Source organism: Magnolia sinica, chromosome 12 (assembly GCF_029962835.1).
Source record: "Magnolia sinica isolate HGM2019 chromosome 12, MsV1, whole genome shotgun sequence".
Taxonomy (NCBI): domain Eukaryota; kingdom Viridiplantae; phylum Streptophyta; class Magnoliopsida; order Magnoliales; family Magnoliaceae; genus Magnolia; species Magnolia sinica.
In genome coordinates, this window is record NC_080584.1 from 60,447,934 (window position 1) to 60,470,437 (window position 22,504).

At 36.4% G+C, this 22,504-nt stretch overlaps 6 long non-coding RNA genes across 6 annotated transcripts in view; 2 read left to right on the plus strand and 4 right to left on the minus strand.

Moving 5' to 3' along the window:
• The window catches only part of LOC131221465 (uncharacterized), a 98,984-nt gene that overhangs the window by 54,823 nt on the left and 21,657 nt on the right, over positions 1-22,504 (plus strand). The gene's annotated exons all lie outside the window — the stretch shown is intronic.
• Positions 597-22,504, minus strand: part of LOC131221463 (uncharacterized) — a 33,725-nt gene continuing 11,817 nt past the window's right edge. Inside the window, exon 2 of the long non-coding RNA XR_009159287.1 lies at positions 597-974. This is a non-coding gene — a long non-coding RNA (uncharacterized LOC131221463). The remainder of the gene's footprint in view (positions 975-22,504) is intronic.
• Positions 2,909-3,962, minus strand: LOC131221461 (uncharacterized). The gene is made up of 2 exons (XR_009159285.1): positions 3,235-3,962; positions 2,909-3,129 (listed from the first exon to the last, which is right to left on the minus strand). It is a non-coding gene; the product is annotated as an uncharacterized LOC131221461 (long non-coding RNA).
• Positions 4,378-6,680, minus strand: LOC131221462 (uncharacterized). The gene is made up of 3 exons (XR_009159286.1): positions 5,700-6,680; positions 4,761-5,626; positions 4,378-4,544 (listed from the first exon to the last, which is right to left on the minus strand). It is a non-coding gene; the product is annotated as an uncharacterized LOC131221462 (long non-coding RNA).
• LOC131221466 (uncharacterized) lies at positions 14,589-14,980 on the plus strand. Its single transcript, XR_009159290.1, has 2 exons — positions 14,589-14,650; positions 14,786-14,980. It is a non-coding gene; the product is annotated as an uncharacterized LOC131221466 (long non-coding RNA).
• LOC131221464 (uncharacterized) lies at positions 18,927-20,730 on the minus strand. Its single transcript, XR_009159288.1, has 4 exons — positions 20,503-20,730; positions 20,149-20,402; positions 19,863-19,922; positions 18,927-19,641 (listed from the first exon to the last, which is right to left on the minus strand). It is a non-coding gene; the product is annotated as an uncharacterized LOC131221464 (long non-coding RNA).

A 22,504-nucleotide genomic window follows, 5' to 3' on the forward strand; every position in this document is an offset into this window, starting at 1 on the left:
CTAACACTACAAGAAAAACGAGCAAAAGCTACGGCAAAAAACCGTAGCAAAATCTATTTTGCAATGGATATGATTCGTAGCACATTCGTCGCTATTGGTGGGTAGCTAAAGGTAAAGCTACGGATTATATCTGTAGCAATAGATACCAATAGCTACGGATATTATCCGTAGCAATAGATACCAATAGCTACGGATTATATCCGTAGCAATATATACAATAGCTACGGATATTATCCGTAGCAATAGATACCAATAGCTACGGATTATATCTGTAGCAATAGATACCAATAGCTATGGATTATATCCGTAGCAATACCTTTAGCTACCCCACCAATAGTGACGGAGGTGCTACGGATTATATCCGTAGCAAAATGAAATTTATCCGTAGCAGTAGATACCAATAACACCAAAAATATCTATAGCAATAGATACCAATAGCTACGGACAAAAGCCGTAGCGATAGCTACGGATTATATTTGTAGCTATTTTTTTAAAAATTGTAATAATACGACTTGTTCCCATTGCAAGAACCTGCTGTGATTGATAACTCATCTAAGCTTAATGCTGATAGAAATAGTACATAAAATGCAATCAGAAAAAAAAATGATGCATTTATTACAAATAACAATCAAATCATACAATGCATCCTACATTTACATTTATAAATAAACAATACTTCACTTTGCTCAACCTATCATAAGAATTACAACTAAGGCGTGCCCTCATGTGCAAGAAACAAATACACTCCAACACAGTAAACACCCTCCATATGCATTCAATAATGCTCACATTTTTACAGAATTTTCTTCCTTCAGACGGTTAATTTCAACAGATGCAGAAGATAGAGCTTCTTCATTCCTTGAAACTGCAGATGTAACTTCTGTAGACTTCGACACAAGATCACATTCAAGTTCTGAAACCCTTCCCTTGAGAAAATGAATTTCATCCTCCACTGACTTCTTTAGCTTGTCAGCCTGTATAAAACAGCATTTGTAGACACAATCAAACAAGCATGCCTTTGTACACATCTTAAAAGGAAGAAAGATTTAAAAAAAAAACACTTATATATGAAGAAATAAAAAATGTACCTACAAATCTTCTAAACTACGGCAATATCCAATATGAGTATTGTGTTCAAACCTAGGATGGACTTTTAAACTCAAAACCTAGGTTTAGGTTAAGGTTATAGGTTTAGGTTTAGGTTTAGGTTTTAGGTTTAGGTTAAGGTTATAGGTTTAAGTTAGGTTTAAGTTATAGGTCATAGGTTATGACTTTAGGGAATTGAGAATAGGTTAAGGTTTAGGTTTAAGAAATCGGGTTCGAGATCGGGTTTAGATTTGGGTTTTCAAGTTTAGGTTTAGGTTTAGGTTAGGGAGTTGAGATTAGGATTAGGTGTAGGTTTAGGTTTAGGTTAGGAAGTTGAGATTAGGATTATGTATAGGTTTAGGTTTAGGGATTTGAGAATACATTTAGGTTTTAGGTTTAGGTTTAGGTTTTAGGTTATAGGTTTAGGTTTAGGTTTAGGTTTTAGGTTTATGTTAAGGTTAGGTTATAGGTTATAAGTTTAGGTTATAGGTTATAGGTCAAGGTTTAGGTTATAGGTTTTGGTTAAGGTTAAGGTTATAGGTTTAGGTTGAGGTTAATGTTTAAGTTTAGGTTATAGGTTAAAGCTTTAGGGAATTGAGAATAGGTTAGGATTTAGGTTTAGGAAATTGGGTTCGAGTTTGAGATCGGGTTTAGTTTGGGTTTTCAAGTTTAGGTTTAGGTTAAGGAGTTGAGATTAGGATTAGGTGTAAGTTTAGGTTTAAGGATTTGAGAATACATTTAGGTTTTAGGTTTAGGTTTAGGTTAAGGTTATAGGTTTAGGTTAGGTTTTTTTGTAGGTTATAGGTTATAGCTTTAGGGAATTGAGAATAAGTTAAGGTTTAGGTTTAGGAAATCAGGTTCGGGTTCGGGATTGGGTTTAGGTTTAGGTTAGGGAGTTGAGATTAGGATTAGGTGTAGGTTAAGGTTTAGGGATTTGAGAATATATTTAGGTTTTAGGTTTAGGTTTAGGTTTTAGGTTATAGGTTTAGGTTTAGGTTTTAGGTTTAGGTTAAGGTTAGGTTATGGGTTATAAGTTTAGGTTATAGGTTATAGGTTATGGGTTAAGGTTTAGTTTATAGGTTTTGGTTTAGGTTAAGGTTATAGGTTTAGGTTTAGGTTAAGGTTTAGGTTTAGGTTATAGGTTTAGGTTAAGGTTATATATTATATGTTATAGGTTATAGCTTTAAGGAATTGAGAATAGGTTAAGGTTTAGGTTTAGGAAATCGGGTTCAGGTTCGGGATCGGGTTTAGGTTTGGGTTTTCAAGTTTAGGTTTAGGTTTTGGTTAGGGAGTTGAGATTAGGATTAGGTCACTACAAGAAAAGGAAGCTTTAACCTCGGTTCAAAACCGTAGCTAAAAAGGCTAAAAACTGAGGCTAAAACCTTTAGCCTTAGTTTTGGCTCAGTTATCCAAACCGAAGTTGAAACCCCCGTGGCTAAAGGCTTTAGCCTTAGTTTTAGCAACCAAGGCTAAAATGACTTTTATAGCCTCGGTTCTTCAAGTGAGACTAAAAGAATCTTTTTAGCTTCAGTTTTCTTGAAATGAGGCTAAATCAAAATTTTAGCCTCCATTGTTTCCAACTGAGACTAAATCTAAATTTGGCCTTAGTTGCCTCCAACCGAAGCTAAAACTATTTTTAACCTCAATTCTCAACAACTGAGGCTAAGCTTTTAGCCACGAGAGTTGTAGTCTTAGTTTATGTAACCGAGGCAAAACCGAGACTAAAGATGGATTTAGCCTCTTTTGGCATCAACTGAGGCTAAATTCGGTTTTTAACCTCATTTCTCTATCAACCAAACCTAACAATATCATAATCAACAAATGATTGAACCTGTGCATATTTCACCCATTTAACATTCATCAAGACAATAATCAGCACAATATCAACAAAACAATTAATGGTCTATTTAAAGTTTTCAAAACAAAATACAAATGCACATGAACTGCCACATAGCCTTCCACATGAACTGTTTCAGTAGGGTCCCCTTCTAGCTCCTCTCTCTACAACCGTTGCCTTTCAGCCTCTCCTTTGACAAGCTCCCCCTAAAAGAAATGGAAAGTAAAAGCTACTTAAGAAAACTATTAAGTGAATTAAAGCTAATGTAGGAAACGTTCTGAATATATCCCAGTAACCATTGATGAGCTGACCTTGTTTTCCAATACATTTACGGTATATTCTAGCTCTTCCACATACTTCTCTAACAGCTTCGCCTCCTCCTCCTCTTCGGCATAGTTCTTCATTGCCTCAGCCATTTGAGATTGAAAGGGAAAACATTGAGAATCAAACATGACACAAGTAGGGGAAAAAAATCAGAAATAAGGTAATGATAAAAAGAATCAACAAGCAACTGTCGAGCTTCTATAGCAATTGCTTCATTTTCTTCAGCAACAACTTGTGCCATTTCTAGCTGCTCTTTCAAGACAAGTACCTCATAATCAAGGCAATCCCTTCCCTTAGTAACTTCATTCAGATCACTCTTTAAACCGTCAAGGTTATGATTCATTTGCCCAAGTGAATCACTCATTTCAATAAGTTCTCAAATAGGATTCCTTCCAAATGTCAAATTGATTAAGCATTTTATCAAATTCCAAAAGGAATTCTGATGTAATTGAGCTCATAGCAAGAGTCTTCTGCCAATTGCAAAGCAGAGACGATGGCAGCGATTCTCTGACCCTTTTTGCTACATAGTGTCCCCAAGGGCCATGGTCATCAAACACACCACAGATCATCATGTCTTCTTAGCATCCGAATTCCTACAACCCATATAGAACCCCCATTTTAAAAACAAATACAGAAGAATTGAGCTCTCAGCAATTGAAAAATTGATTCGTACTCATCAAACAACTGAAATCGCTCTCATTTCTTCCTATACAGATCTCCATTCTGAAACTAAAACTTAAAACATTTAAACCTGCGTGGAATTAAAATAGCTTTGAAAGTAAGGAGAATGAAATAAATGTAAAATATTTAAACAATGCATGGAATTAAACATTTAAACCTGTGTAGAATTAAAATAGCTTTGAAAGTAAGGAGACAATTGAAAAGCTTAAAATATTTAAACAATCCATGGAATTAACTAGCTTTCATCAGAAAAACATCTTGGCAAGGAACTACATGATTCACGACCTGAGGATGGGCCCTGACATTTGGTGATCCACACTATTGATTTGATGATTCCAATGCTGGATGGCCCACACCCAAAAATCACCCCAATGGGACAATCCTAACGGATTAGTTTGCTTCTGTGTGTGTGTGTGTGTGTGTGTGTGAGAGAGAGAGAGAGAGAGAGAGAGAGAGAGTAGAAAACTACTGCTCCCAAAGTAATATAATGAAACTTGCAAATTCTTTATGTACTCATGCGCTTTCTTAAGAGTTGGACCAAATTCCTCAAGAAGGCTAGTTGAGATTATTGCCTGAACAGTGAAAGCAGTGTCCCATAATTGACTGCCATTATAACCTTGCAGTTAACCACAATTAATAAGTGAGTTTTGAATCAAATGTCCTCCGGAAAAAAAAAAAAGTTATGTCGATGACCACTTATGCACTGAACTATAAATGGTTTTAGATTTTGAACACCTGTGAGAAACCCAGATTCAATTGACACTGGACAAAAACAAAGACAAAATGCCACTACATAAAAGTAAAGGTGGTTTATTTTAATTTATTTCCAGACCTGCATTTTCATGCCATCTTTTGCAAGCCACAAATAGTAAAAAATCCTTGGCAGGTGCAACTTGAATGCCTCAGAATTTGGATCTTCGACCCAGCAACAAAGCATATTTAAGACCTGCTTATCATGAGATAGACAAAACCAATGGACAGAAAAATAGATGATAAGTTCCGCTAATGCCTGTTCTTATTCATCAAAGGAATAAATTTTGGAACATTACAAGAAGATCCAACCAATATGTTGGCAATGGCAAGATTCCTACAATATGCTTGAATAAATTACTTTCTAGTAGGGGAAATTTTTTTTTGCTGATGTTACAAATATAAAAATTTCAGAAGCCATATGAAATTATCAAGTCTACTGTTGAATTGGTGAAAGTTCACCAAAGTTGATTTAATAAATAATAATAATAAAGCCACCATACCCACCAAAATGAAGAAATAAACAAAATCTCTTCAAGGAGGTTAAAGGAGTCTTATTCAACTCCAGGTTGGTTAAAGAAGTGAAACAACCAACAAATATTATTTTTTCTTGTAACTGATAATTTATTTAAAAAGGCGGCAAAGCCACAAAAGAATACAACAAGAAAACAAAATCACAAAGAAGATCAATCAAAGCCTGAGAGATTGCAATCTCTAAAGCTTTGAGGGCACAGCCGCCCAACCAAAAACAAGAGATCTCGCATTTCAGAAAACTGGCTTTGCATTACTGGAAGCATCTTTCTAACTTCTAACGCCAATTACTAATTACTGATGTAGTTCGTAGATCTCCAAGGTCTATGAGTGGAAGAAATGCAGGGATTTTGGTAGCCTCTGACAAAGGAACTTGCTCACTCGTGCTGTCAATACTAACCAAGGTATTACTCCAATCTACATGTGTGTTAATAGAAAAGTAATTAATGTCAATCTAAGATAAACATGGGAAGAATATGTATGCTTTTACCATGACATAGCCTGGTGTAGATTCTCCAGCTCTCCATGACAATGCCTTCCTTGCAAAAGAATATTTGAGAACTTTTTTTTTTCAGCTAATACATTTTGGCAGGCAATCAATGCAAAACCAGTAAGCTTCTAAATAAGGGTTTTATTGTGAGCCACAACTGCTAGCACAAACAGATATAGCTACTGGGCTGATGATTTTTTGTCCTTGTCTTTTTGTTTGGAGGGGGAGGGGTGATCAAATCTTTATGATCCATTGATCAAAATCACAATTTGAACCATTAAGATGTGTTCAGAACATCGATGTTAGACTACAAATTAAGTTTTAGCCAATTTTGAATTTTGACAACTTAATAGTTCAGACCAATTCTTTCCAGATTGAACGTTCAGCAAGTTGCTCTGCTTCAACTAAAGTGTTTATCATATAATTTTATTTCACTCTATCTTCTGGTTCGACTTAGGACCTTCATCTAGAACTCTATCTTCTGCTCAATTAAAATCCATCACCTATTTAACCAGAGAACGACAAACTGATTGATAGAACTAAATTCCAAACTGATGCAGGACAATTAACCACTTGCCCCTGCATTACAAACTCCCTTTCTTTCAAGTAGAAAAAATCTCATGAGTAGAAAATTCACATAGATTTTTAAGAAAACAAATAGAAGCGAATTTCCTACCATCTAATTCTTATCCTATGCCAGAACCCCCTGCTTCAGCTTACATCAACTATGCCAGAACCCCCTGCATTAGCCTGCATCAGTTTTTCCCATCGTTATTGAAAATCCCTACTTTGCCATGTTGAGGACACATATCCCTACACTAAACAGTAAATAAAAGCATTAGAGGATGCAAAGCAAGGTCGCAATTAAAATTTCCAATACCACTAAAAAATAACATGCTAATTGTTCTTTCCTTGGTATGGAGTTGGAATCATATGGAGCACAAACAATAAGAAAATACCAAGGTTCTATGAGTTATCATATCAAACATTTGGCATGTCTCCCTTTGGCATTTCATTGAACAGCCACTATATGAAAAATGAAAAAAAGGGACGAATTTCGAGAAGGTTCTGGACTGTCTCTAAAATTGCTTGGTTTAAAGACACTTTAGAGACGGCCGTAAACCGTCTCTAAAATTTTAGACTGCCCCTGACCGTCCTTAATATTGTCTTAAAAATTTGAACGTCTAAAAATCATTTAAGACGGTCGTTGACCGTCTTATATGTGGTCATCGAGACGGTCATTGGCCGTCCGCATTAGAGACGGTCCTTGACCGTCTTATATGCAGTCATCTGAGACGGTCATTGGCCGTCTTTTACTTGTAATTTGAGACTGTCAAAGACCGTCTCTATTAGAGACGGTCCTTAATCGTCTTATAGCCTTGTTAAAGACCATCTCTATTAGAGACAGCCCTAAATCGACTGTCTCTATTCGAGACTATCAAAGACCGTCCCTATTGGAGACGGTCCGAGACCGTCTCTATTAGAGATTGTCAAAGACCGTCTTTATTAGAGACGGTCCTAAACCGTCTCTAATGCTCATTATGAATTTAAAAAAAGAAAGCTCAGAAAAATAATTAACAATGTTTAAGAAAAATTTAAATTTTGAAAAAAAAACAGTAATTTTATAAAAATCTAGATTTTGAAAAAAAAAATTAAGAACTTTGAATAATGTTGATAATTTTGAAAAAAAAAAATTTCAATAAAAAAAATAATATTTTGAAAAAGAAAATTTGAAAAATTAAACAAAATTGTGAAAAAATTGACAAATTGAAAAAAATATATATTTTTTAAAAAAGAAAACTAGATTTTGCATTTTGACAAGAAAAATTGAAAAGTTATATAACAAAAGTGAGATTAAAAAAATGATATTTTGAAAAAGAAAATTTAAGAAATTAAACAAAATTGTGAAAAAATTGACAAATTGTAAAAAAATATATATTTTAAAAAAGAAAACTAGATTTTTTATTTTGACAAGAAAAATTGAAAAGTTAGATAACAAAAGTGAAATTTTGATGATGTGTTGTATATCCTTACCGCTCCTATGTTTCTCCAACCCATTTTTGGGCCGGGTATAAAAAATTGTGTAGATTTAAATCTTAAGTGGACCACACCACTGGAAAGAATGATAATATAGTACCTCGCCATTAAAAACTATAAAGAGCCCATTGTAAGGTTTTATTAATGTTTATTTGCAATCCAACTTGTTGATAATGTAAAGAAGATCTATATGAAGGTAAACTACAAAGATCAAATTGATCCAAAACTTTTGTGGCCTTCAAAAGATTTTTAATAGTTATTCATCATTGTTTTGATTGGTATGGCCCACTTGAGATTATCGAGTTCTTGTTATTTGAAATCACATCCTAAAATATGATGGAAAAATATATGGACAGTGTTGATATACATAAAATATATCAATGTGGGCCCTACACGGTTAGAGTAATACCCATGAAGGAGTTACCTAAATAGTGAAATGGTACTATAAAGTCACCTCATGGGAACTTCCCATGAGGTTAATCTGTGTGCGCCCCACCATGATGTGTGTAGAACATCAACACCATGCATTTGATGTGTCCCCTTTAAGTCCAAAAATCAGTCGTATACGAAACTCAGGTGGGCCATAGCTTCTAAAACTATGCGAAGACATCCCTAAAACATATAAAAGCATTTGGTGGGGCCCACATGAGTTTTGGATGTGTATGAAACTTGGTCTGACTCCTCATCCAAGTGGGACACACATAATGAATGGGCTGGATCTATGAACCACATCTAGGTGGGCCCAATAAATGATTATGAATGTTTTAATGGGAGGATAACCCTCTCAACTATAGTATGTGGTGTGGCCCACCCAAGTCATGGATTGACTTTATTTTTAAGCTCGTGGCCCACCATGGAATGGTGCATCTGATTGATGGGGCAGATCCAAAGTTCAAGTGGACCCACCATAGAAAAGAGTGGGATAGTGACACCCACTATTGAAACCTTCTTAGGACTCGTCACGATGTTTATTTGAGATCCAATCTGTTTATAAGTTAATACAGACATGGATGTGGTTGAAACTTGGTCTGATTCCTCATCCAAGTGGGACACATATAATGAGTGGGTTGGATATGTGAATCACATTTAGGCAGGCCTAATATATGATTATGAATGTTTTAAGGAAACCCTTCTCTACTACATTTAGGTGAGTTACTCATTACCCTTACCAAAGTAAACTCTATGGGGTCCACTGTTATTTATTTATTTTATCCACTCCATTCATCCATGTTAATAGATAATTTGAGGTCTAAAGAATAAAAAGGAAGCATATCCAAAGCTTAAGTGGACCACACCACAGGAAATAGTGTGATTGAACCTCTACCATTTAAAATTTCTTGGAGGTCATAGAGGTTTTGGATCAAGATGATATTTGTGTTTTTTATTCATTTATATATTTTTGATATTATGAAACCTTTAACCATTTTTGGACAATCTGATCAATCCAGATTGAAGAATAATAACTTCAGATATTTAAATCAAAATTCACTCAAATTGTTGATTAATCTTGTTTGCCCAATATCTTTCTCATATGTAGCATGATCGGGGCGAGTAACTAGTCAAGTTGAGAGTAATGATCAGTAAAATAGAGTGAATGGACCAGACATGTAAAATGGGTTAAATATTCTAGTCAAAATTGTGACCCAACTTATTGACACCCTGAGACTTTAAGAATTAATGTTAGTAAGTTTTGTAGGGCCCATCATGATGTGTGTCGAACATCAACACCGTGCATTTGATAGAAGTTTTGGATCAAGCTAATGCTTGTGTTTTCCCTTCATTCATATCCTTTTGATATTATGAACATGTTGGATGGCCAATAAACATTACTGTGGGCCCAAGGAAGGTATCAACGGTGGAAATCATTATTCCACACTGTTTTGTGTGGCATGGTCCACTTGAGTTTTAGATTTACCGAAAATTTGGGATCAACACACATCGTTCATCCATTTTTCGAGATCATTTTACAGAATTATCTAAAAAATGAATCATATTCAAAGATTAAATGGACCACACCACAAATAAGGGGAATAGATTGGCTACTCCCCCTACACCATCCATTTGCTTGTGGTTAGTGCTGTGTGGGCCCCACCATGATGTATGGCCCCACGACCATTTTTTCTTTTTTATTACTTTTGAACCAGTTGGATTTCAAATAAACATTACGATGGGCCTTGGGATAGTTCCAACGGTGGGAATCACCCTCCCATTGTTTTCTGTGGTGGGGTCCACTACAGATTTTTATCTGTCTCATTCTTTGGCTCGTGACTTAAAATGATATCTCAAAATGGACGGACGGTGTGGATATAACAAATACATCATAAGTTTTTATATTTTTAAAATATTATATATATATATATGGAAAAGGTTCTATGCATCGAGCTCATGGGAACATCCCATGAGGTTGAGCTGTGTGGGCCCCACCATGATGTGTGTTGTAAATCAACACCGTGCATTTGATGGGTCCCCTTTAAATTATGGGATATCCCAAAAATCAGCCGTATACAGAACTTTAGAGGGCCATACCATCTAAAATTATGTGAAGACATGCCTAAAACATATAAAAGCACTTGGTGGGGCCCCACCTGAAAGTTGGATGCGTCTGAAACTTGGTATGACCCCTCATCCAAGTGGCACACACATAATGGATGGGCTAGATTTGTGAACCACATCTCTGTGAGTCCAAAAAATAATTATGGATGTTTTAATGGAGGGTAACCCCTCTCAACTTTTGTGTTCGGTGGTCTGTGGGCCCCACCATGATGTATGTGTTTCATCCATCCGTCCATCTATTTTTATAGATCATTTTATGATATTACAAAAAAAATGAGTTATATCCCAATCTTGAGTGGACCACATTACAGGAAAAAGTGTTGAATGAATGTTGACCATTAAAAACATTTTGGGAGCCATAAAAGTATTGGATCAAGCTGATCTTTGTTTTTTTTCCTTCATCTGGGCCTTTATGACCAAATCAACAGATTGGATGTCGGATAAACAGTACAAGGGCCTTAGGAGGATGTAAATGATGGATATCCAATCACTATTGTTTTCCTGTAATGTGGTCCACCTAAGATTTATATCCTCTTATTTTTAGGACGAAGGCCTGAAATGATCTTTAAAAATGGATGAACAGATTGGATGAAACACATACATCATGGTGGGGCCCACAGACCACCGAACACTAGCCACAGGGCTAGTTTTAGGGGGAGTAGCCAATCCGTTCCACCCCAAAAGCCATCCCGCTCGTGCCCGACCCCAAATCCCTAAATCTCTCCCCCTCTCCCCCTCTGCAATCCGTTCTCCCTCTCTCTCTCTCTCTCTCTCTCTCTCTCTCTCTCTCTCTCCTCAGTAGCTAATCCACGTCCCCCTCACCTCTCTCTCCCTCGCCCTCCTCTTCTCCCTCTCCCTCTCCCTCTCTCTCTCTCTCTCTCTCTCTCTCTCTCTCTCTCTCACAACCTGTTAATAGCTAATCCGCGTCCCCCTCTCTCAACCTGTCAGTAGCTTATCCGCGTCCCCCTCTCCTCTCCTCTCTCTCTCTCTCTCTCGCCCTCCTCTTTCTACTCCAAACCCTAACCCATCATCCACCGACGATGTCCGTAGTCTTCCCCATCAGCAGTAGCAGTGGATCAAGTCCCAATGCATGGCCGCCCAACCTCCATCAACAACAGCTACCGTCAAATCGAAGGTACTTCTCTCGATCTCTCTTCCTTCATCTCTGTCTATCTCACTTCCCCTTTCGATTTGGGGATTTTAGGTCTCACAGATTTGGGGATTTTAGGGCTTACAGATTTAGAGATTTTAGGGCTTACAAATTTTAGGAATTTTAGGGCTTACAGATTTGGGGATTTTAGGGCTTACAGATTTGGGGATTTGAGAATCAGAGTCATTGGCCTGATGGAAAGCTTGGATCGAATCATAGTCGTTGGCTTGATGGACAGCTTGGATCTTGCACAAGTGTGCCAAATCGGCATGTGGGGTGTTGGGGTGGTGGAAATGGGTGGCCTGATCTAGCTATCTACACACCAGGTTCAAACTTTCAATGAAAAGAGGGAAAGAAGAACACTTCTGTTTTGGAAAAGGACTTCTATTTTCTTTCTTTCTTTTTCTTTGTTGATTTTAATTTGGGTTTTAGAGATCTAATATATAAAAAATGTGAGTGATCATAGATATATGAATTTGAATGATTTTCGGCTGTTCTTGGATTTTGATTTTGTTTTTATAGCATGATGATATTCTGTTGAGGTTGAATCATTAAGAGTCTAATGCATTAGATGTGAATATGTCCTGATTTAGCCATACTCCACAAGTGTTGTCCATGGTTCATTGACCCGGACTGTTGTTCCAGAGGCATCTCCTGCTTACTTGGAAATCACATCATCAACCTCTGGAGAGGTGAAAATTTTTTTGACTTGCAACTCTGCCATTGATCAATCAGATTTCCGTATGCCAAATCTAGATGCAGTTTAAAAACTGGTCAAGGATAAATGTCTCAGACCCCACTTTTTCAGTTGTGAAAGTGATGAAAGAATTGTGCCAATGCTTTTTGGAATTGGGTACTGATTCTACTAATGATAAACATGAAAAACATGTAAATATCACTGCAACCATTGATTTCTTGAAAACATCTAATGTGCAAAATGTTTTGGGTGCTAAATGCGATCCCCTATAAGGAAATTTCAACATTCCATCGGGTTCCTCAAATGGTTTTGCCCAATCTCATGGCTTTGCTGAGTTGTTACACTAAGTTCCAAGGCTTCTTCTACCTTCGAACGGTTTGGATAGTTTTTGCCGCTGCAAGCAACCTAACCGGAATGCTTCTGGGAGTTCTGATAATGAAGGGTGAAGGAGAAAAAGGATTCGAAAGGTACAAAACCTCCCAAGCCAAACTCAAACAGCTTGATGGCTATTCAGCAATGCCAAGTCCCCTTGGATGATGCAAGGCCATTGCATGATGTCTACCCAAATGCTTATGTTAATTTCTCATAGCATCATATTTTCAAATGTTGAAAGAACAAAAGTAGAATTTTGAGTTCTAACAGTTTCCCTTTAAATTTTGAAAATACATTTATAAATTATCTTCTTCTGTTCCTAAAGCCCAGTTTTCTCCTTTTGGTTTATTGGTTCTTAGCATATGATATGTATTGCGTATGACATGTGTTTTTGACATCATCCCCAACAACTTCCTCATCTCAAACCTAGTGTGTATGTATTGTAAATTCGGTCATATTCATCACACCCGCAAGGTGTTTGACAAAACTCCCCACAGAAATATCTTCTCCTTCGATGCATGACCATTGCCTATTCTCCACATGCTAATATCAGGAGATGTAGTGGGGTTAATTTAGAAACTTATATTCTCTTGATATTGCCTATTATCCATTGATTTCCGTTTGGACTATGTCATCAAAACATTATTCCTTTTTATCATGCAAGCTTCTATATATTATCTATCTGCTAAATCTGTCTTGATGAATACTTCCCCGTATTCGAACTATGTTGTTTTAGTTTTTACTTGTTGATACTCCAACATCACTAATTACTATAATGCTTATTTTTCCATTCAGGTTGCTGCCATGTTCTGTAAATCCCTGAGGCTTACACATGAGGGTCGCAGAAAGTTTGCATCTGGGAAAATAACCAACTTGATGTCATAAAAAGCATCTTCCCTAGTGACTATCATCTTCTATTCGGTATGCATTTTCTTCCTTTTCTTCTTTTAGCTGTTGTATAATGAATTCAATGCCATCATCTTCTATTCTTCTCTGTTTCTTTTTTCTTTTTTACTTTTTGGTTGGAGATACTATATACACACAATGCTCTGAGTGCATGGTTAGAGGGTTCAACTGATTGGGATTACAGTTTGTACAAGTGGGGTCATGGTTCAATGATCCAAAGCCCAAACCACTGAAACCATAGACATGATGAACCTTACCCTGAATGGTTGATGCACTAAAATTCGTCAGATTGGAAAATCGTAGCAATAAGTTTTTTGACCTTTTTTACCAGTTGAATATGAACCATAACTGTATTTTTTTCTTAACCATTATTTTTTCCTAAACTACAGCTCTTGTTCTCCATTTAACAGTTTGGGTTTTCAGTTCATACAAGTGTAATTGACAGGATGGGTTCTTACCTTAGATGGCCCATGCACTGAAAATCTTTCATATTCAGTTGATCGAGAATTGTTGTATTTTTTAATGTCTTTTTTTTTTCCTTTCTTGAGCCACATTGTTTATGATCTATAGTAGTGATGTCAGTTTCTTTTGTTCATTTAGTTGAAGTGTCCATTTTAGTTGATTGCAGGGTATAGGTAGGATTTTGAAGGGTCTTATTTTTTCATGGTATCCCTTTAAATATGTTCTAAACTTAATAGACAGTTTAGATCTATCTCTTAAATTGTCTAAGTTACCCAATGCAACTAAAATTGTGTAATTCACAGTGCTCCAAAAGAGCATTGAATCATTTCTCAAACTTAGAAACTCCACCTATTTAGTAGCCTTTTAAATCTATCATCCAAGAAAAACTAACCACCCCATCTATTTTTAAGTACTTTAAATGAAAAAACAACCATTCATTTCTAAATTAGTGGACCTCTTATCTTTATAAATAGCCATTTCTTCCTTTATTTCATCGTTCAGCTGTCCAAACATACATACAAGAAAGAGAGAGATGGGATGTTTATAATAATATTAAAAAAATCAGTTTATATATATAAAAAAATCCATTTGATTTTTTTTTTTTGTATGGATGCATCATGCATCGTTTTATGATAAAACACGTATGTATAAAACAAATTATTTGTTCCGAACAGGACATTTATGATAAAACAAATTATTTGTTCCAAACTTGACATTTATGATAAAATAAATTATTTGTTCCAAACAGGACATTTATCAAAGGAGCACTATCAGGTGATATTTAAGATTTTCATTATAAATAGATTAAGAGCCAATAATAATTATAAGTAGACTTGCAGCCAAAAATAAAGAATTTGATTTTTTTCAAAACATGGAAAGACTAATCAGTCCTACTTCTTGTAACTTCAGCCACTGCATCAAATGGAGGGACTACACAAAGATTTGGTTAGGGAGACTACTGATGGTGAACTAGCAGCTGCAACAAATATGAGAGTTACAAAGGTGAAAAGAAACATAAGGCGGTCGGTAAGATAAGATGCATGATTTTCTTTTTCAACTGTTAGTCATAGATTGACAGTACTTGTTTCAATTTTCTTGGATGGATGATGAATGTACTTGGGAATGTAAATGAAAATAAAAAACTTATAATATATATATATATATATATATATATATATATATATATATATATATATATATATATATATATATATGTTATCAATGGAGGATACCTTGTTTAGGGGGACATGAAATTCTCGTAGCTTATGGTATGGTGCCCCAATATTGGTTGTATGTTACTAGTATATAGTAGATAATACTAGGTTCAATAGTAGATAATACTAGAGAATCCCTAAACCTAAACCTAAACCTAAACTTGAAAACCCAAACCCAAACCTAAACCCGATCCCGAACCCAAACCCGATTTCCTAAACCTAAACCTAAACCTAAACCTATTCTCAATTCCCTAAACCTATAGCTTATAACCTAAACCTAAACCTAAACATAAACCTTAACCTAAACCTAAACCTAAACCCACAACCTATAACCTAAACCTAAGCCTAAAACCTAAATGTATTATCAAATCTCTAAACCTAAACCTACACCTAATCCTAATCTCAACTCCCTAACCTAAACCTAAACCTAAACTTGAAAACCCAAACCTAAATCCGATCTCGAACCCGAACCCAATTTCCTAAACCTAAACCTTAACCTATTTTCAATTCCCTAAACCTATAGCTTATAACATAAACCTAAACCTAAACCTAAAACCTAAATATATTCTCAAATCCCTAAACCTAAACCTACACCTAATTTTAATCTCAACTCCCTAACCTAAACCTAAACCTAAACTTGAAAACCCAAACCTAAACCCGATCCCGAACCCGAACCCGATTTCCTAAACCTAAACCTTAACCTATTCTCAATTCCCTAAACCTATAGCTTATAATCTAAACCTAAACCTAAACCTAAACTTAAAACCTAAATGTATTCTCAAATCCCTAAACCTAAACCTACACCTAATCTTAATCTCAACTCCCTAACCTAAACCTAAACCTAAACTTGAAAACCCAAACCTAAACCCGAACCTGATTTCCTACACCTAAACCTTAAACTATTCTCAATTCCCTAAACCTAAACCTGAACCTTAACCTAAACCTAAACCTAAACCTATAACTTATAACCTAAACCTAAACCTAAAACCTAAATATATTCTCAAATCCCTAAACCTAAACCTACACCTAAGCCTAATCTTAACTCGCTAACCTAAACCTAAACCTAAACTTGAAAACCTAAACCTAAACCAGATCCTGAACCCAAACCCGATTTCCTAAACCTAAACTTTAACATATTCTCAATTCCCTAAACCTTAACCTATAACCTAACCTAAACCTAAACCTAAACCTATTGCCTGCACTTATAACCTAAACCTATAACCTAAACCTAAGCCTAAAACCTAAACCTAAACTTAAAACCGAAATGTATTTTCAAATCCTTAAACCTAAACCTACACCTAATCCTAATCTCAACTCCCTAACCTAAACTTAAACCTAAACTTGAAAACCCAAACCTAAACCCGATCCCGAACCTGGACCCGATTTCCTAAACTTAAACCTTAATCTTAACCTATTCTCAATTTCCTAAAACTATAACCTATATACTATAACCTATAACTAAAACCTGAACCTTAACCTAAACCTATAACCTAAACCTAAACCTTAACCTAAACCTAAACCAAAACCTATAACCTAAACCTTAACCTATAACATATAACCTATAACTTAAACTTATAACCTATAACCTAAAACCAAAAACCTAAACCTAAACCTAAACCTAAAACCTAAAACTTAAAACCTAAATGTATTATCAAATCCTTAAACCTAGACCTAATCCTGATCTCAACTCCTTAACCTAGACCTAAATCTAAACTAGAAAACCCAAACCTAAACCCGAACCCAATTGCTGTAATAATGTAGCCCAATCACATGGCAAGAAACAAGAATGTATCCCTTTTAACACATGCCCCTTTTTACAAAGCTTTAATTTTTGTTGTTGTTTCTATTAACTTGAATTGTAGCCCAATCACATGGCAAGAAACAAGAATGTATCCCTTTTAACACATGCCCCTTTTTACAAAGCTTTAATTTTTGTTGTTGTTTCTATTAACTTGAATTGAAACACTTTTTTACATTATTTGCTTGCATTAGTTTTATTTTAATGATCAGTTTTATTTTAAAAAAGTGCCCACTTTTTTGGAAGAAGTTTATGCTTCTTCATGATTCTGAATTATAATGTTTTGTTGGTTTAATTTTTTTTAGATGAAAGACAAAAAGAATTGTTGCTAATTTTTTTTTCCTTTTTTATTTAATTAACTCATATGTATTTATATGTGGATAAATGTAATGTGGATAAGATTGTTTGTGTTTGGATGGATGTAGTTTAAGTTTGGATGAATGTAGTTTATGTTGGATTTATGTAGTTAGGGTTTAGATGGATGTGAATGTGATGAAATATATCATATAACATGTGTATATCAGGAAGAATAAGATGAAATATATTATAACATGTGTATATTGAAGGCTCATAAGGGACGGTTCATGACAATTCTTTTTAAGGACGGTCTATGGCCGTCCTTTGAAGGCTCATAAGAGACGATCCATGACAGTCCTTTTTAAGGACGGTCTATGACCGTCCTTTTAAAGGACGGTCCACAGCCGTCTTTTGAAGGCCCATAAGAGACGGTCCATGATAGTCCTTTTAAAGGACGGTCCATGGCCATCCTTTGAAAGCTCATCGAGACGGTTTATGACAGTCCTTTTTAAAAACGGTCCATGACCGTCCTTTTAAAGGACGGTTGATGGCCGTCCTTTGAAGCCTCATAAGAGACGGTCCATGATCGTCCTTTTTAAGGACGGTCCACGACCGTCCTTTTTTCGTCAATAAGAAAGACGGTTTTCGACCGTCCTTTAAGTAATATGACATGTCAAAATTTGATGGCCCATGCGACGGTCAATGACTGTCCTTTTTGGTCATTTGAGATGGTTTTGGACCGTCCTTTTTTCGCTGTTTTGGCATAGTGATTGGGTACACATCACATTTCAAAAGCCTCAAATTCCATTACGTTGAACATCTAGTACACATCCCATGCATGTCTCCCTTTGGAATTTCATTGAGCATCTGGTACGCATCACAATTCGAAAGCCTCGAATCCCATTTCGTTGAACATCCAATACACATCCCATGTATGTCTCCCTTTGGCATTTCATTGAACATCTGGTACGCATCATAATTCAAAAACCTCAAATCCCATTTCGTCGAACATCCAGTACACAATCGCTCCAAATCAATAATAGATCAAACAAGATTAGTGCTTTAAATGTCTGCTTCTCAAACTGATTCGATCAAAAACCTTCAAAAAGGAGGAATCTGCCACGATCTGACGAAGATGAAGCCTCTGATGAGAAAATCATAGCCTTTCAGGATCCAAATTCCACAACCCGATGAAGACAAGGGCACTAAATGAGAAATCAAATCCTATATGATGTCGAGCATCGGCAGATTGCTTAGCGAATCGATATGGACCGAGCTTGCAGATTGGATTTCTCCGGGACGAAATCTGATGTATCGAACGATCGTAGAGCTTTGAAACGATCTGAGATGAGGAAGGATGTCACGCCCCAAACCGAAAATCGGATTCACAGGAATCCCGATCGCCGAATCTGGTGCCGACAGCCTCCGTAGTACCCCATTATCGGCTCCTAGCATCCATGCACCAGATTTCGATCCTGGGATCCTACAAGGAGGATTTTTTTTTGTACATTTAACTCATAATAAGCACAACCACAAGATTACCCAATTCACAAAGACAAAATCATCATCACGTATCCACTAATATAATCGTTTGAGTACAATGCTAAAGGAAAAAAATACATCAATCGAAAATCAAGCTCCAGAAGACCGCTGCTCACTCCAAGCTCAACACTACTGCAACCTAACATCACTTGCACGCATCTATCGTCACTTCAAGAAAAGGGGGCTTTAGCCTCAGTTCAAAACTGTGACTAAAAAGGTTAAAAACTGAGGCTAAGGCCTTTAGCCTCAGTTTTGCCTCAATTATCCAAACCGAGGTTGAAACCCCCGTGGCTAAAGGCTTTAGCCTCAGTTTTAGCAACCGAGGCTAAAATGACTTTTATAGCCTCAGTTCTTCAAGTGAGGCTAAAAGAACCTTTCTAGCTTCAGTTTTCTCAAAATGAGGCTAAATCAAAATTTTAGCCTCCATTGTTTCCAACTGAGACTAAATCCAAATTTTAGCCTCAATTGCTTCCAACCGAAGCTAAATCTATTTTTAACCTCGGTTCTCAACAAGCGAGGCTAAAGGCTTTAGCCACAGAAGTTGTAGTCTCAGTTTAGATAACTAAGGCAAAATTGAGACTAAAGATAGATTTAGCCTTTGTTGGCATCAACTGAGGCTAAAATCAATTTTTAACATCATTTATCAATAATCGAGGCTAAATCTAGTTTCTATCAACAAAAGCTAACAATATTATAATCAACCAATGATTGAACTTGTGCATGTTTCACCCATTTGACATCCATCAAGACAACAATCAACAAAACAATTAATGTTAAAGTTTTCAAAATAAACAAACTGCCACATAACCTTCCACATGAACTGTTTCAGTATGGTCCCCTTCCACATGACTATTTTCTCTCGAATTGGAGCATCACAGCCAAAGGAGCATCATTTCCATGAGTTACCATCAATCCTGTAAAAAGGAAAACAGAAAACATTTACATATGTAACTAGTTTCCTAATAAAATACTTTACCATGGAAAGCATTTACATATGTTAATGGTTTGCACAAATGTATACCCTAAATGCTGCATGCTTCCACATATCATATTTACATTTAGTTTTTACTGTACAATAATTGGTTATGCAAAAGATGTAAATATCTCAAATTTCTTGCAAATGATATTAGAATACCTGGGGATCTGATCTCAGAATTGTTTGCAGAAATAAAAGATAATCAGGCGTATATCCAACCTGTATTAAGGTAGAAAGCATTGCTATCATGTGAATACATAAAGACATGAAGGTGTATAATTAAAATGAGTAAGATTGTGCAGGATATAGTCTTAAAGAAAAAGAAAGCAACAGTGACGACAAGATACAATAAACAATTGTGATAATGGCAAATAACAAAATTCAGGTTGTGTGCAAGACTAGATGGAGAGTAGAGATAAACACAACAGAAAATTGATAATTATACCTGAAATTTAGCAACAGTGTCAGGAGTACAAAGGATGCCTTGTGGAGATTCAACTGCAAGCTCTGCTACACATAATGTTACAGGCTCCAATCTTCCAATAGCATTCACAAATGATGCTTTCATCAGTATAGTCATTCATAACACTGACCTCATGGCTTTGGGACTCTCATGAGAATTCGACTTCTGCATAGTTGGAAATTGAGGCAATGTTTGTGCTTAAGACCAATTGCTCTTGCAACTCATTAGTCCCATACCTGCATTCATACGATGATTACTAACAGAAACTGGACTGAGAATACATATAAGAACAGGTACCCTAATAAAGAAAGAAATTGCACATCAGATCCAAAGTACCTTTGATTTTGTTCCGAGCGGTCATAGGACCAGAGAAGCAGGAAGAGCATTCCCATTTCAAGTACACAACTAGAAGCAAGCTTTCTGATACTCAAAAGCTATCATGGTCTGGTTTCCACGTGGAAAGTGCATAAATGATCCGCCCCTTCCACCCCTAAAGCATCCACTGGCTATCTACATCGATGACGAAATCCTTATGGTAGCAGCTCCTCACCCTATCCCTCGCTTTCCCCACTCCATCCACAAAAAGTATAGGGTATTTCGAAGTACCATAGAGCAATGTATGCTAGAATATGCCGGGATGGAGCTCTGCACATATAAGAAAGCACCATGTACTCTAACACTCCCTCTCAAGCTGATGCATGGATATCATATATGCCAGGCTTGCCGATAATGTGCTTGAAGTGGTGAGATGATGACGCCTTGGTGAAAATGTCCACATACTGATCTTTGGAACAAACAAATGTAGTATGTAGAACTTTAGCTGTCAACTTCTCTCAAACAAAGTGACAATGAAGTTCTGTATGTTTGGTTCATTCATGGAAAATGAGAATAGAGGCAATATTTATGGCTGCTTAATTTTCACAATGAAGTTGAATTTATCTTTGTTGAAAAGAGAAAAAGAACACTATCTTCATCAAATGGAGAAGTTGGCAGTGAAGAGCAATTAAAGTCACCAAGGTTTGGCTTTGTACATATGGCATTGTTATTAATTAACATCACAGATTGCAGAAAAAGCTAACTCATGCATGTCTCTTTGGACAGTCGACACTTTAAAAATAGTAATAATCAGCTTTATATCTAAAAAACCAAGCATATAAAAAGACATTACAAGCAGAGAAGCATACTTTGAAAACAGAACCTGTTGATGCAGCTATCGTTGTTTTCTGCAAGGGATGCTTGTACGAACTCAAGCCCAGGGATAAAGCTTCCTTATATCTTGGCAATATGTCAACTTCATAATTCTGAGCAGGAATGCCTGCATGAACTGAATTTTTTATGTCATCATTCATACTATCGGTTATCTTTTCTTCGGATATTTTCTGCATCCAAGGGAGATGGTGCTTCTCAAACAAGAGAATATCAAAGCAGATAACATAGTACATGAAGTGCAATAAATGCAAATGTCAACTGATACTGGCAGTATAACTAATAAAACCACCAGAGCACATGGAAAAAAGGATCATGGCATCCAGCCAAGACATGGCCTGGTTGTCACGACTCAGCCAAGTTGACTCAGTGTCAAAGGTCACCAATATGAATCGCCTATGTAACCAGCAACTTGTATATAAGATGGCTGAGATTATGTGATGGGGGAGAAGTTTGCCAATCCTAATCCCAAATGAAAAACCCCAATTCCAATCCCAATCCCAAAAGAAATACCCTAATTCCAATCCAAATCCCAATCACAAACGAAAAACCAAATTCCAATCCTAAAAGGAAAAACCCTGATTCCAATCCCAAATTGAAAACACTAAGTCCAATCCCCACTACAAGCATATAAACAAGATGAAGAAAAAAAAAAATTACCTTCCAGGGTAGAAACCCTATTTGTTAGATGTTGAGGTATGGTTGGATCTCCGTCACGATGCGGCTGATGCGCCGCTGGGTTGCGGTAGAACGTCGCTGGCCAATGTAAGAGGGAGAGGAAGAGGGAGAGAGATTGATCAAAGAGAGAAGCGGAGAGTCGATCAAGAGAGAGGGTTTGGGGGGTTTTCGAAGGGTCGAAGTACAAACGCTAGCTAATGCTGGTATAAAAGAATTTGGTCAGCTCCCAGCTGAGCATGATAGAGAAAATACTCATCAATGTATTAACAGTAAGGTTCTAAAAGGTGATTATACGAGTGAAGCACTCAGCTGCTGCAAGGGAATGGAAACGAACCTGTTATTTGGGAGATTCTTCAAGGGAAGCACTCAGCCTAACCAGTCAGTTCTAACCTACAAAACAAATCTTAGCCATTAGCCACTGTTCCAGGTTCCATGAAATCAGATACGGCATTAA